Source organism: Aotus nancymaae, unplaced genomic scaffold (genome assembly GCF_030222135.1).
Source record: "Aotus nancymaae isolate 86718 unplaced genomic scaffold, 86718_ANA_hifiasm-v0.15.2.pri h1tg000016l, whole genome shotgun sequence".
Classification (NCBI taxonomy): Eukaryota; Metazoa; Chordata; class Mammalia; order Primates; family Aotidae; genus Aotus; species Aotus nancymaae.
Window position 1 is genome coordinate 11,525,553 of NW_026988428.1, and position 17,040 is coordinate 11,542,592.

The 17,040-nt window shown below is 36.6% G+C and overlaps 1 long non-coding RNA gene across 2 annotated transcripts in view; it reads left to right on the plus strand.

The window, feature by feature from the left end:
• The window catches only part of LOC105728795 (uncharacterized), a 528,968-nt gene that overhangs the window by 6,384 nt on the left and 505,544 nt on the right, over positions 1–17,040 (plus strand). The window contains exons 1-2 of one of the 2 annotated variants that reach the window (XR_010342956.1): positions 9,407–9,608; positions 13,466–13,574. The exons of the other annotated variant lie outside the window; for it this stretch is intronic. This is a non-coding gene — a long non-coding RNA (uncharacterized LOC105728795). Of the gene's footprint in view, positions 1–9,406; positions 9,609–13,465; positions 13,575–17,040 lie in introns of those variants that run through there. 2 annotated transcript variants of the gene reach the window in all.

Below are 17,040 nucleotides of genomic sequence, written 5' to 3' on the forward strand. Positions count from 1 at the left end.
TATCAGCAATAAGCCTGGTTCTCTCTCTCTCTCTCTTTTAATCTTTGGCTATTCACTGGAGTAGCACTTTTAATTTTCTTCAAAAACTTTTTCTTTACTTTCACAGCTTGGCTAACTGTTGGTGTAAGAGGCCTAGCTTTGGGCCTACCTCAGCTTTTGACATGCCTTCCTAAGATTAATCATCTGTAGCTTTTGATCTAAAGTGGAGATGTGCAAACCTTCCTTTCACCTGAACTCTTAGAAGCTATTGTTGGGTTGCTAGTCAGCTTAATTTCCATATTGTTGTGTCTCAGGAAATAGGGAAGCCTGAGAAGAGGGCCAGTGATGTGGGAATAACCAGTTAGTGGAGCAGTCAGAACACACAAAACATTTATTTTATTTTGTTTTATTTTTATATATTATTTTTTCTTTTATTTCAATAGCTTTTGGAGTACAAGTGGTTTTTCGTTACATGGATTAATTGTATAGTGGTGAAGTCTGAGATGTTAGTGCACACATCACCTGGGTAGTCTAGGTTGTATTCAATATGCAGTTTTTTTTATCCCTCATTGGCCTTCCACTCTCTCCGTACTGAATCTTCATAGTTCATCATGTCACTTTGTATGCTTTTGTATAACTGTAGGTTAGCTCCCACTTGAGAATATATAGTATTTGACTTTCCATTCCTGAGTTGCATAACTTAGAATAATGGCCTCCAGCTCCATACAAGTTGCTGCAAAAGACGTTATTTCATTAATTTTTATGGCTGAGTAGTATTCCATGGTGTATATATACCACATTTTCTTTAGCCACTTATTGGTTAATGGGCACTTAGGTTGGCCTCATATCTTTGCAATTGTTAATTTTGCTATGTGTTAGTCTGTTTTCATGCTGCTGATAAAGACATACCAGAGACTGGGCAATTTACACAAGAAAGAGGTTTAATTGGACTGATAGTTCCACATGGCTGGGGAGGCCTCACAATCATGGTGGAAGGCAAGGAGAAGCAAGTCACGTCTTACATGGATGGCAGCAGGCAAAGAGAGAGGTTGTGCAGGGAAACTCCCATTTTTTAAAACTGTCAGGTCTCTTAAGACCCATTCACCATCACAAGAACAGCACGGGAAAGACCTGCCCCCATAATTCAATCATCTTCCACCAGGTCCCTTCCACAACACGTGAGAATTATGGGAGCTGCAAGATGAGATCTGGGTGGAGACAGAGCCAAACCATATCATGCTGCAGTAAACATATGCATGCAGGTGTCTTTTTGATATAATGAGTTATTTTCCCTTGGGTAGATATCCAGTAGGAGGACTGCTGGATCAATTAGTAGATCTGCTTTTGTTTAATAAATCTTCATACTGTTTTCCATAAAGTTTATACTAGTTTACATTCCCACTAGCAGTGTATAAGCACTCCCTTTTTACCACACCCATGCCAACATCCATTGTTTTTTGACTTTTGAATAATGGCCATTCTTGCAGGAGTAAGTTGGAATCTCATTGTGGTTTTAATTTGTATTTCCCTGATGATTAGTGATGTCACACAAAATTTATTGAATAAGTTTGCCATCTTATGTGGGCATGGTTTGTGGTACCCAAAACAATTACTATAGTAACATCAAAGATCAGTGATCACAGAGTAAAATAGAAGATATAATAGTAATGAAAATGTTAGAAATATTGCAAGAATTACTAAAATGTGACACAGAGACACAAAGTAAGCACACGCTATTGGAAAAATGGCACCAATAGACTTGGTTGCCTCAAACTTTCAATTTGTGGAAAACACATTATCTGGTAAGTTTGATAAAAAACCTACATACTCTTTCAAGCCATTCTCTAATTTCTCCTGGACATGGAGAATGAGTTGTCACCTATGATCAAGGTTGAAGTGTTTTTTTATGATAAAGTTAGGTAAAAGTGCAAAATTATAAAAACCTGTGTCTTTTTCAAAAGTAGGCAAATGGATTGAGAAGATTGTATGTTTCAAGAAAAAGAGGACTGATCATATTACTTATAGGTACAAAGACTATTCTTAAAGGTTTAAGTTTAATCAAAATGTATCTGGCCCACCTCATGTTTGGTACATGATCTACCTGGAGTTAATGTATTTCCATCACCTTTGTAGGAATATATACATTTTTTGAGATGAGTCTCACTCTGTCACCCAGGCTGGAATACAGTGGCGTGATCCTGGCTCACTGCAACCTCTGGCTTCCGGGATCAAGCGGTTCTCCTGCCTCAGCCTTCCGAGTAGCTGGAATTACAGGCACACACCACCATGTCTGGCTAATTTTTGTAGTTTTAACAGAAATGGGGTTTTACCATACTGGCTAGGCTTGTTTTGAACTCCCGACCTCAAGTGATCTGCCCACCTTGGCCTCCCAAACTGCTGGGATTATAGGCATGAGCCACTGTGCCTGACCCTTGTAGAAATTTGAGAATAATGTAAAGTAATCCCTTTGCTAGTGGAAAAAGATTCATTCCAGGGACTTCTTTTGTGGCACTAATTTTTTTCATAATAGTAATAATAGTGTAGGAGGCACTGGGCTATGTTATTTCATTTTTGCTCTTTGTGATAAGTCCTCCACATGGGGATCCCTGGCTCTTTGCATGCATGCTTCCCTATTTATCTGGATAGTTCTCCACTCACTGACATGAAGGACCCCTGCTTCTGGGACCTGAGCTCTGCTTTCTAATTTTTGGCCCTTTGAAGATATACCTGTATGCATGTCTGTGTAAGTGAGGGCTGTGGTGGGAGATGTTGGATTGGAGCAGGCAGAGTGGGTGGTATTGATGGGAGCTGTAGCTGTTGGCCCATTCTTCACTGCAATTCCAGTTTAGACCTAGCTGTCAGAGATGTGAAACTAACAGTACTGTGGCTATTTTCCCAAATGCCGTTACTCCCACTGCCTTCAGCCAGCCTTGGGAAGACAGAATTGTCAGCATCCTTCATGCCTATTGCTACTATTGTTAAAAAAAATGCTGGTTCACTGAATATTCATCAAGCAGTGTATAATTGTATATTTAGGTTTAAGATTTTTTTCCTTGATGTGTGGATCAAATTATAGCTCTAGAGTCTTATTATTTTTTAAATTAAGTCAAATTAATCCAATTTAAGATTTAGAATTGAGGAATCTCATAGAAACAATCCAAGTTCTTAAGGAACAAAGTGAGATCTTGGACCAGGCCTGGTGAGTACTCTCTCATTCTTTTGGAACAGTGATCACACAGATACTGATATACCTTTCACTAATGGTTGGATGTCCATGGTGTCCATGAATTGAAGTTTTACCAAGTTAATTCCTTTGCTAGGTTCAGTGCACTGTGAGAAAGCAGAGGACCCAGAACCTGATTCTAGGTAGACTGAAAATTTAGATGGGAGGGCAAGGCATGTAAAGTGGTTTGATAAAACATAAACACAGCATCAAGCAATTGGTGTTCACACAAGGGGCAGTGACGGAGAATGATAGACTTTATTGCAATTGTAGAAGAAAACTTTGATGATAATTCCTGCCTGCATCAGGTAAAAATGAATCAGTTAACATCTTCCCTGAATGAAACTTTTGTTTCAGAAAATTTAGCCCTCAGGAAAAGCATACTAGGGCATAGATTGCACTGACACTATTCATGCAGGACCAAAATAATCACTGAAAAATGAGAAAAATTAACCTTTTTTAATTGTTACATCATCTAAATATTTTTTCTGTCTTATTTTTCTTTGGAAGAAAATTGTGAGCAGATACAGAGTACAAGTTTTCTTCCTTTTTTTCTGCATGTACATAAAATAATACATGCATATTATAAAACTTCAAGCAAAGTTACCTAGAATATGTCCTCCTCTCCCTCAATGCTCTTAATCAATTTCTCCTTTTAATAGATCACTATTAGTAGATTGGTTGATATCTTCTAGGTCTTCTTTTTAGATACATGACAAAGACATAAACACACATATATAGCTAATATTTTTGCACAAATTGGAAAAAATTATGCATTTTGTTCTACAGTTTAATTTTTGTTCACGATATATTTTGGGATGTGTTTTCATGTCCTACACATATATGCATATAATTTTGAGAAGTACTTTTGTCACAGTGTATATTAGTCCATTTTCACATTGCTGATAAAGACATACCTGTGACTGGGCAAATTACAAAAGAAAGAAGTTTAATTGGACTCACAGTTCCACATGGCTGCGGAGGCCTCACAATCATGGCAGAAGGCAAGGAGAAGCAAGCACATCTTACGTGGATGGCAGCAGGCAAAGAGAGTGCTTGTGCAGAGAAACTCTTGTTTTTAAAACCATCAGATCTCGTGAGACCCATTCACTGCAATAAGAACAGCACAGGAAAGACTTGCCCCCATGATTCAATCATCTCACAGTGGGTCCCTCCCACAACACATGGGAATTATGGGAGCTACAAGATAAGACTTGGGTGGGGACACAGAGCCAAGCCATATCACAGTATATTCCATTTTATAGCTTAATTGTAATTTTTAAAACTATTTCCCTATCTGAGGACACTTAGACTGTTCTGAACTTTTCACTAATATAAAAAAATGATAGAAGAAACAGTTGTTCGTAGCTTTTCATACTTATAACCATAAGATAAATTTCCAGAAGTGGAATTTCTTGGACAAAGAGCGTATACATTTTAATTATTTATAGGCATTGTCAACTTGGCCTTCATACATTTTACATGAATTTACATTTCCAAATACATTGCAAGAAAATTTTTATTTACAAACACCCTTAGCAAAAGTGCATATAATTAATCTGATAGAAATAAATTTCTCTTAATGTTTTGAATTGTATTTCTTTAATTATTAGTTAGAAATTTTAATATTTTGATCATATAGAGTTCTGCCGTGAATTGCCTATCCAAGTATTAATGTCTTTTATGTTTCTTTTGGGTTGTTTTTCTTTTACTTCTTTATATATTTTAAAGTTAATATTAATATTTCTACATGTGGCAAATATGTTCTCCAATTTGTTATTGTGTCACTTGTCAATACCCTTTGCCATTCCCTCACCTTCTGAATTTTTTTATTTGACCATGTCAAGCTGAAGAGATGAACTTGTTTTCTCAAACCTTTACATCAAATTAATAGGAAAAACAATAAAAGTAATATCAAACGAGTCAGGCCAACTAAAACAAGAAATAAATGAGAAAATATTAACTTTCAGCCAGGCATGGTGGCTCACGCCTGCAATCCCAGAACTTTAGGAGGTTGAGGTAGGTCAATCACTTGAGGTCAGGAGTTCAAGACCAGCCTGGCCAACATGGTGAGACCCCTGTAATCTCAGCTAGTCGGGAGACTGAGGCAGCATAATCCCTTAAACCTAGGAGGCAGAGCTTGCAGTGAGCCAAGATTGTGCCACTGCACTCCAGGCTGGGTGACAGAGCAAGACTCCATCTCAAAAAGAAAAAAAGAAAGAAAGAAAACATTGACTTTCATATTGACTCTGCTGATTTTTAGACTAACTAAATTATTTTGTACCATTAGTTAAATAAATAATGTTGATATGAGGCATTAATAGGTACTTTTTTTTTTTTGGTCTCTCCCTCTCATTTTTATTTCAGTTCGCAATCCTCTTTCTCTAAACTTTTGTTGTTTATACTCAGAGGACTCTGTAAACAAGTTTGTTTCACTCCCATCATCACATTTAATGATAAAGTAGTCATTATGGGTAGTTTAGTAAATAAAAAAATAGAAAAATATGAACATATAGGTAATAGATTTAGTATTATAAATTCAGTTCCTCTATCCAACAAAATGTGGATTATAATACTTGCTCCTTGATTTAAAAGGATCTTGAAACAATAAATTGTATCATAAATATGTCAATATCTTTTCCTTTTTCATGTCTTACTGGGGATAACTGATTGTTTGCAGATGAAAGAGGAGCAGATGAGAGGACTTCATCTATGTTAGGGCCTACTATGGATGCACCACACATGTGTACATAGAGTACACTGCCACATTTCGTGTGGCAAATTAAACTTTCCTAAGTTTTACAGGTGAGAGAATCAAGGCTTTGGGATATTATGTAATTTGTACAAAGTCATATAAATGGTAAAAATAAGATTTGAATACAGGGTTGAATAGAGCACCACCAAGCAACTGTAAGATTATCTGATAAGGGCTGTGTTATATTTATTAAATTTTTTTACTTTATTTTTGACACAGTATCTGACATAGGTTCTCAATAGTATTTGTTGCCTGAATATGAGCAGAGCTAACGTCTATGTTTTTCTGTTATACCATGCTGTATTTGGAGAAGGGGTGCTAAACTTGTCTTTCTCTTAATGTCATTATAAAAATGCCCTTCCTTCCTCCCTCCCTCCCTCCCTTCCTCTCTTCTTTCCTTCCTTCCTTTCTTCCTTCCTCTCTTCCTTCCTTCCTTCTTTTCATTTCTCTTTTTCTTTCTGCCCTCAAACAAAAGAGAAAGATAGATAGTCTTCAATTTTATTTTGATAACTTATAAATTATTGATTTGATTGTTGAAGTTAATACTGGTTATTAGAAAGAAAGGAGTTCCCTTACTCTACTTTTAGACTAATTTTGGCTTAAAATTTTAAACTGATTAAGCTGGAGATTTTATAAGCCTTTATTTAAAAATTACGGGTACACCCTACTTATATAAATTAAACCTTTAAAATGAAGTCAATTGTAGGCCACAAAAATGTTTCATTTATTCATTCAACAAGAATTGGAGTGTTTCCTAAGTACTTAACACTGCTATGCACTAGGGTTCTATTGAATGTAACATCTCATATAAATGTGAAGTGGATTTCCATAGAAAGTGAATATCATAATATACCATGATATAAAATTGAAAAAAATTTTCCTTGTCAAAAATGTGTGCCAGAAATCTAGAAGTAGTTACCCATTCTGAAAAATTTCCCCATGAAGATACCTCTGATAAAATGCCAATGTGTTAACAATTGAGACAATTGTACCTTCCTAATATCCTTCTTGAAGAGATTAAGGCAATATCCAGATACAGCAACTGTTCTAATCAAATATTCAATTCAGCTAAATAACTGGTTTTATTTTCCTCTGAGTGGCAATTGGTTAGCTATTTTTATATCACATTTCATGTAAGTTTTTTTCCTTTATATTCTGAATTTAGTGCTCTGTAAATTTGGCATTCACTCTGAGAACAACAACAACAACAACAAAAGCAAAATAAGCCAAAAGCCCAGGAAGATGTATGCCTTTGAATGTTTCTTTGCTGTTTGCTCAGTTATGCATTTTGAAGTTTCCACTCATCTGTATCTTCTGTAGTTATGCACTTAAAGAGGTATGCTTACTTATGGATAGGTCTTGGAATTTTTTTTTCTTTATAAAAGTTAAAAAAACTGGAAGATGGATGTATATTCATGGAATTTGAGATGTAAAGACAAAGTTTTATTTTAGTTTATGCCCACCAAAATTAGTGTTTTGTGTTTTATAAAAATACTTCTGAGCATTTGCTGATACGATTTTCTTTTTGATTTGTAACAGAAAAACAATGAAAACAGGTAGATTAGGATAGTAAACCAAATGATCTAAGAGGATTAAAAGATTAATACCAAACATAGGGAGGCTCTCTGCTCTGTATCCCCAAGGATATGCAGAGCAGGACACGTTTCTGCAAAATAGAGGCTCTTTCAGAAAATGTTCTTTATCACTGGGAGTATAGCTTGCCCTTGACCATTTGGGGCACGTGAGGTAAATAGTTAATGAATGCCTCTATAAGAAACACAATAGCATATTACATCTTTCTTACTCTGAAATTCTAGGGCTCTTTCATTCAGAAGAAGAGAGAATCCTAGTGTTACTCTAAATTTCAAAGTCTGTAATTCCACTCAGAAAATAGAAACCAATTCAATAAGCTACTATCATAATGCCCTGCATTGATGGATCTTAGGTCTTCAATTTCTGTACTAAACAGGCTTCCTTTTGTGCTGGAAAGAGTTCATGTTTCATCTTTTATCCTAGTAAAACTTCACCATGATTAGCTTAAAGACTAGGTATAGGCTGAGATTTAAACATGTTTCTTTATAACATCAAACTGTAGATTTAACAAAAAAGCATTCCATCCTTTGCAGACTGTTTCAATGACTGATATGAACTGAAGCACAGTTGATAGGAGAGTTTTATAATCACAATGGTGAAATCATTCCAAATCAACTGAAAAATAGTCAAGCTACTTGCTGCATATGCATGTGCTGTACAAAGAAGCCTAGTTAGGGTGATGTTGATTGTTAAATTAAGTAGGAGAGGCCAGTATGCGTAGGAAAAGGTGCTCAACCTTAATAGCAATTAGAAAAATTACGTGGAAATGACAATGACACACTGACCAAATTGGTTAAAATTAGGATTGAAATTGAAAGGAAGCTCAGCATTATTTAGGAAAGCTGAAGATATACATACTATATGACCCAGCAATTCCAGCAACATATCCTAGAGAACTGTCATATATGGGCCCTGAATATATGTATAACAAAGAAATAAATTGAAATACCAAACAGTAATGTAAATGAACAGTCACTTACAGGCAACATCATTGGAAATTGTCACAAATGTAAAGTCAGACAAAGGAATAGTGGCACAAAAGAATGCCTACAGTTTGATTCTGTTCCTATGAAATTCAAAAACAGACAAAACCAGACTCTATTGCTTAGGAATGCATGCATAAGTAGTAGCACTAAAAGAAAAGCAAGAAAATGATGAACACAAGTAAAGATAGTGGTTATTGGTTGTCTCTAGGACAGAGATGGCTTAAGGAGTACTGGTAATATTCTATTTCTTGACTGGATTGGACTATTTGAATAAATGTCAAAAAGTTCATGTATATTTTATGTAATTTTCTATGTGTTCTATATAGTGCAATAAAGAATAACTCTCTCTCTCCAATGAAGACCACTGTTCATGGCATGTGACTATATAGTGCTTAATATGGCAAAGTGTAGCTGGCAGTTTGAAAGTCAGTTCAAGGCTGGCGACTATAAAAAAATGTGCACTGGATTCAACACGTCTTTGCTTCATGTAGCCTTGTTGCTTTACTGTGATCCTGGATTGGATTGTAATTACAGCAAAAGACCATCTAATAAAATTCTGTTTGATTCAACTACCTTCATTCATTCTCATCATTACCCAGTTAGTCTTATTGCAACTTGGTTTAGGGATTGAAAATTATTAAGCATTAATATCTTAAATGTGAATTGGTTGGGACTCTCTGAGAATTGTTTGGGGTTCTTTTATTTTCATTCCAGGCCTGCCCTCTTTCTAAATGACCTTCAAATTTGTTTTTGCCAGCCTTCTTCTTTAACCTCAAGTGACACAGCCTGTGTTCCAGAGATAGTAGAGGAGAAAATATGTTCAATGATTTTTTATCATTTCTAAACACATGAGCAGAGGAATATCTGAAAAATGTTTTCATCTGACTAATTAGGTTGGAAATCTCAAGAGAACAGTCCTATTTGCTATATTTCTAATGGAAATGTTTCTGTTGCTGGTTGAGAATCTTGCAAGAACAGATTTCTCCTTCGACACTTCCTCTTGAACTTCAAGTAGGAAAAAAAATAAAGCAACTTTTTCTTTCTCATCATTTGGGAACTACAAACTTGAGTGGTAAGCAACTTATGTACAGAGGCAATGACTTCTTAATCTTTTTAGGTGCCTGTTGTATAGCATGAAGCTGTGCAGAATGCCAGAAAATAAATGCCTATTGGTGATTATTAACATGTCTTTTTCCCTTTTCCCAATCATGCTATTTCAGTGCAGCATACATAAAGTCCTGTTTTTACTATAGGAACGTCAGATAATAGAACATAGAATATTTCTTCCTTTATCTGGAGCACTTTTTTCAATATATGGTCTATGAATGTAAATACTTAGCAAATTGTTCTATTCTCTCATTGTCTTATATTAATCAGTCTTACTTTTTAAATTGGTAGTGAGCCCTCTAAAGGAAGAAGCTATTTTTTCTTTGTGTTTTCCATGGCATTTAAACACAATCCTGAAGATACCATAGGTGCTTAATAAATTCTTGCCACCTTTCATTCCATCCCTTTGGGAAAAAAAAAGAGGCACTCTTTTTTTGTTAAAATGTTTGTTTGTTTGTTTGTTTGTTTATTTATTTAAAGAGATGAGGTCTTACTATGCTGACCAGGCTGGTCTTGAACTCCTGGCGTCAAGAGATCCTCCCAACTTGGCCTCCTAAAGTGCTGGGATTGCAGGCATGAGCCACTATGCCTGGCCAAAGAGGCGCTTTTGAAATACACTCAAAACCATGTTTTGAGACTCTTTGGTATGGTCAGAGTCAACTCATATAAATCGTGGGAAATGACTGAATATTTGGTTTCTTCAGAACTTTTTTTTTTTTGCAACAGATTGTAACTTCTATTGATAATTGATGGAAATGGCTACTATTAAAAATAGGGCTTCTAAGCAGTTTTAAAATGTAATGGCAAAGAAATGCTGGAAATAGAATAATACTATATATAATGTCAAGCAGAAAAGTTTAAAGAAAGACAGAGAGCCCATGGCAGTGAAAGCAAAGTAAGTATAGTTTCAGTCTACTGGATTCTTTCTCCCATTGCCCAGTGCCATTTGCATTCTATTAGAGCTGTCAGTTCTAATCAAGAAAGTAAAGGCCACTATTTGTGAAAGTAAAGGAAAAGGATGCCTCTTTTAGGTCCTCTCTAAAATCCTAATATCTAGTGTTCAATGTTGACTTTCACTACTGCAGTGGGGACATGTTGTGTAGAATACAGAGCAAGGATTCCTAATATGCTGTCCATGGAAGGGATTCAAAGGCCTTTAGGCTCTTGATGTTGTATATAGCACTGGGTCTGTGCATATGCACATTTTGCTGAGCTTTCAGGCCTTTCATCTGAAATTCATAACTCCCCTCTCCCATAGCCCCAGTTAAGTGTACTGCTTATGGTTACATCTATTCTGTCCTAGAACCAGCAATATGAGCTTGACTAGACAAGTGAGATTTGAGAAAAGATCCCACAAAGACTCAAATGGCATTTCGTGAGATGACAGTTCTCACCATGGTTCAATTTAGGAATGTTCAGGGGATCCCTTTCCAGAATTCAAGCATCGTGCTGGAAATACCAGAGGCTATTAATACTGCATGTATTTTTACGCTTATGACTTGGCAAGGGTGTGAGCTGTGACATGCAATCTTCGCAGAGATGATGCTGTGAAGGTTGGCTAGCAACCAGGCAGATGTCTGGGGTTTGGCAGTAATGTGCTCTTCCTCCTCCTTGGAGCTGCAAATGAACCAGAGAGTGCATTTGTATGTCCATTTTCTGTACATCTAGTCTCTTCTAGTTTTTTCAGTTATTATGGAGATACAATAGATTTATAAAATCTCCTTTTTGAAGTTTGTAATTAGTGGTTTTTACTACATACACAGAATTGTGAAACCATAAGCATATTTATTTTTGAAACCTACTTGTAAAACTCTTTGCTGATTGTTGCTTCTAATAGCTCCGTAATAGTGCTGTTTCATTTATTTATTTATTTATTTATTTATATTACATCTATGCCTTGAAATGACCTCTGTAGAAAACTGGCTTAAAACATGTTTTAGAAAGGGTCTCGATAGCCTGTAGTAGTTCCATCCCTTTTAGTGCCAGGATTATTTTTTTGTTACTCAGTGTTTACAGAGAGTGCTAATCAGTTCTTTTTTTTTTTTTTTTTTGAGACAGAGTCTTGCTCTGTCACCCAGACTAGAGTGCAGTGGCGTGACCCTGGCTCACTGCAACCTCTGCCTCTCACGTTCAAGTGATTCTCCTGTGTCAGCCTCCTAAGTAGCTGAGATTACAGGTGTCCGCCACCGGGACTGGCTAATTTTTATATTTTTGGTAGAGACGGGGTTTCACCATGTTGGCCAGGCTGGTCTCTAACTCCTTGTGATCCAGGTGGACCTTGTGATCCACCTGCCTTGGCCTCCCAAAATGCTGAGATTGCAGGCATAAGCCACCATGCCTGGCCACTAACCCGTTCTTAAAGGTAGATGATGTCTCCTAGACCAAAGAAGATATCTGATTGAACCATTCAAATTTGCCATTTTATAGTCTCAAAGCAGTGAATATTTATGGTTCGATATAATAAAACTTGCATGAAATTTTCATGCTTACTCCACTGGCTTTACAAACATTTGAAAGAAATGCTATATTTTAGGCTCATTAAAAGTAAAGCAACTCACACCTGCTTGAAACACACAACTAAAATATTGTATTTCTTTGTGATTACATTTAAAGAGTTAAAATATTCACATGTTCAATCTTTATTCCCAGATATTTTCTAAGTATTTCCTATCTGCCAAAAAAATGAGTGGGAAGAAAGATATATGGTATTAGCCTTAAGGGATACCTATTTTTACTGTACCTTTCTTTAGCTGTCTTATTATTATTCTAGAGCTTCACAATGTGTTTAATTGCAAATTGTGAATTTCCATCTTCAACAAATTCCTTAACTGATTTGCTTTTGGTCTCTGCTGCTATCTAGGTAGGCCAATCTCTCTTCTCCTCCAATTTTTGCAAACTCCAATTATATAAATGTCTTTTTTTTTTCCTTCTAAAATTCCTAAACTCACTGAAGGGACACAGTCTCCTGTCAGTGTTACAATGTTTCCACAATGTTTAGAAGCATAATTTATGGCTTTCCCAAGTATAATGACTATGTTCCTCAGTCTTGGCTGAATGCCAATGAATCTCAATTCTTAAATATTGGAAGGAGATTAAATTGTTTAATACATACATACACATACACACACACACACACACACACACAGAGAGAAACACACAGAATCTTGATGTGTTCAACTTTAGTCCTTAACATTCAACTCTCATGTGCAATCCAAATAATCAATAACACAAGAGCCTCATGTAATTTGCATGTATTTCCAGGATGCTGATAATCCCCATTGTATTTTAAATATTACATTGGACTTCTCAGACATCCAGTGTGTTTCACCAGATCTGAATTAAACTGGAATATTATACTGAAAGTACTGTCTTGGGATGAAGAACTATAATACCTTTTAGTAATTTTCCTTCAGGAATGACTCCTAAGTAGAGAAATAGAATGCTGGAAAATTTCTATCATCAGGTTTATACCAGAAAGGGCATGGTACCTAGGAAGCAATTATAGAAAATAGCGTTTGTGAGTATTGGAGAACATTTCATCTCCTTTATTTTACAAAGGAGAAAATAGAAGCCCAGAAAAGTTAAGTGATTCATTCAAAGTTGCTTATTAGTTAATAATCCAAAATTTAAATCCAATTATTTAGATTCCCAGCACAACGCTCTTTCTTTTAAAGCATTTTCCATTTTATATGTGAAAGGGATTAAATTATAGTCTGTTTCTAAAGTGGGCTTCCTTTTAAATCAAAGACTTGTTTATTCAACTGTCTTTTCACTTTCCTGCCCTGCTACTACTTTTCTTAAACTTCATTTAATCTCACATAGGACTGGATGACGTACACCAGTGGTCCTCAGACCTGAGCATGTGTCAGCATCACCTGGAGGCTTTGTTAAACACAAATTCCTGGAACCAACCCTCCGAGTTTCAGATTCAGTAAGTCTATGAGAATTTGTCTTTCTAAGAAATTTCTTGGTAATGCTGATGCTACTGGTTGGGGATCACACATTGAGAATTAAAAAGCTGAGAGAGATCCAAGATGGCTGATGATTAGCAGCTCGGGCACGTACCTCCCAGTGAAAGCGCAAAGAACGAGAGGACGCCACACTTTCAGACGAATATTAGTTGCTCACGGACCAGGAGATTCCCAGTGGAGGAGCTCCATGGGTCGCCAGGGCGACTCTTGTGGCTGGTGTGGCGGTTTTGCTGGTGCCTTAGCACGCCAGTTTTTGGTGCAGAGTCCGGAGATTCCCGGGCAGAAAAGCACCATCAATCTTAACACCGCTGTTTTGGCCGGCTCAGTGGATTGCTCAGATTTCGGCGCAGGGAATCAACAAGTTGGACGTCAGAGACCCAGTTAGAAAGTCGGTAATTATAAAGACGACAGACGGACAAATATATAATGAAGGGAAGAAACCAGCGTAAAAAGGTAGAGAATACTCAAAATCAGAATGCCTCTCCCTCTACAGGGGATTGCAATTCCTCATCAGTAACGGAACAAGGCTTAATAGATTACACGTGTGTTCCAATAACAGAAGCAGGTTTCAAAACGTGGGTGATAAGAAACTTCTGTGAATTGAAAGAACTTGTTCTAACCCAATGCAAAGAAACTAAGAACCTTGAAAAAAGGTTTGACGAAATGTTAACGAGAATGGACAATTTAGAGAAGAATATAAGTGAATTGATGGAGCTGAAAAACACAACACGAGAACTTCGCGAAGCATGCACAAGTTTAAACAGTCGAATTGATCAAGCAGAAGGAAGGATATCAGAAGTCGAGGACCAGCTCAGTGAAATGAAACGAGAAGACAAGAATGCAGAAAAAAGGATGAAAAGGAATGAGCAAAGTCTCCAGGAAATATGGGACTATGTGAAAAGACCTAATTTACGTTTTGATAGGTGTACCTGAATGTGATGAAGAGAATGAATCCAAGTTGGAAAATACTCTTCAGGATATCATTCAGGAAAATTTTCCCAACCTGGCAAGGCAGGGTAATATTCAACTCCAGGTAATACAGAGAACACCACAAAGATATTCTTCAAGAAGACCAACCCCAAGGCACATAATCGCCAGATTTATTAGGGTTGAAATGAAGGAGAAAATACTAAGGGCAGCCAGAGAGAAAGGTCAGGTTACCCATAAAGGGAAACCTATCAGACTTACAGCAGATCTCTCAGCAGAAACCCTACAAGCCAGAAAAGAGTGGGGACCAATATTTAACATCCTTAAAGAAAAGAACTTTCAACCCAGAATTTCCTATCCAGCCAAACTAAGCTTTATGAGCGAAGGAAAAATTATATCTTTTGCGAACAAACAAGTACTTAGAGAGTTCACCACCACCAGGCCTGCTTTACAAGAGCTTCTGAAAGAAGCATTATACATATAAAGGAACAACCAAAATCAGCCTTCCCAAAAATATATCAAAAAGCAAAGAACTTTAACACAATAAAAAATTTACATCAACTAATGGGCAAAACAGCCAGCTAGCATCAAACGCTGGTATTAAACTTATATATATTTTAATTGGATAAAAAGCCAAAACCCATCGGTATGCTGCATCCGGGCCCATCATACATGCAACAATACACAAAGACTCAGAGAGAAGGAGGAAGATTTACCAATCAAACAGAGAGTAAAAATAAACTAATAAACAAAAAGCAGGAGATGCAATTCTCGCCTCTGATAAAGTAGACTTTAAAGCAACAAAGATCAAAAGAGGCGAGGAATGACATTACATAATGGCAAAAGGATCAATGCAACAAGAAGAGCTAACGATTCTATAGATCAACAAGATAGAAAATTAACAAGGATATTCAGAACTTGAACTCAGACCTGGAACAAGTAAACTTAATAAACATTTATAGAACTCTCCACTTCAAATACACAAAACATACATTACCACCTCACACCTATTCCAAAGGTGGCTATATAATTGGAAGTAAATCACTCCTCAGTAATCGCATAGCATTTCATAGGTTTAAACTAAATATTGGTTGGCTGTTTGTTTGTTATCTTCTTCCCTTATTCCTTCCTGACTACATCATTAAGTATAATTATCAGTATAAAAGAGGTTTTCAATACCCATTACTAAATTGCATTCTAGCCTGGGCAAGAAAGCAATACTCCCATTCTCTCTCCCTCTTTCTTTTCCTTCTCCCTCCTCCCCATTCTCTCTCTCTCTTTCTCTTCCTTTTTCCTCCTTCCTATTCTCTCTCTCTCTTTCTCTTTAAAAAAAAAAAAAAAAAAAAAGAGAATTAAAAAGCTTCATGAAGCAGGCCTAACAATCTGTCTGTTGACAGGGTTTCTAATGGCTGTGTCTCCTATTGGTGACTCCTTTACCTTCTAAAAAAGTATAGTAAATTATTAAATCTATCCCCATCCAAGAACTCCATTGCCCCGTGTAGTCACCCAGCATTGGCTGCCACATGGAGACCAGTGTAAAAATGACTGTGTCTGCACAGATGGCTAGTGAGTCAGTCTGGAATAAGAAGGTAGCTATTTAGCACTTCTGATTAGCACTCATAGCTCCCAAGACCTAGCCTTCTGTGTGGTGCTTCCTTCTCTTTCTCTAAACAAAATAATGTTAAAAGTGCCAATGGTAAGAAGACAGCCATAAAAAACATGTTTTATGAGACTCCCCATGTCTTTAATCCTTAAAGAAGCAGGGAATTAAAATATGACTCTATCAGTCAGGATTCTTAGTTGCAGCAATAGAATCTAGGTCAGCCAATGTAAACAGAAAGAGATTGAATATAAGGTATCAGGTAGCTTGCAGAATGTAAGTGGGCTTAGAAGGACCTAGGTTTCCTGCAGAACCCTTTGGAGAATGTGGGATTTAGCTTTCCAGCCTGTATCTCATAGCAAGAGGGCATGCTAGGAGATTGAAATGGTTGTTAAATGAACCAGTCTTCAGTATCTGCCACAATTATCCTTACCAAATTGTGGCTCATTCTTTTTTAAAAAAAACCAGTAGGTTTCCGGGGAACAGGTGGTGTTTGGTTACTTACAAATCAGTTCTTTTGTGGTGATTTCTGAGATTTTGGTGCACTCATCACCTGAGGAGTATACACTGTACCCAATTTGTAGCCTTTTATCTCTCACCCTCGCTCCCAGCCTTTCTTCCCAGTCACCAAGTCCATTGTATCATTCTTACTACTTTGTATCCTCATAGCTTAGCTCCTACTTATGAGTGAGAACATATGATGTTTGTTTTCCTTTTCTGAGTTACTTCACTTAGAATCATTTGGTCTCCAATTCCATCCAGGTTGCTGCAGATGCCATTAATTCATTACTTTTTATGGTTGAATAGTGTTCCAAGGTGTGTGTATATATATATATATCACACAAATTGTGGCTTTCTTTATTGTTAAGCTAGATGTTTTAGAATATCAGGCCTTGGTT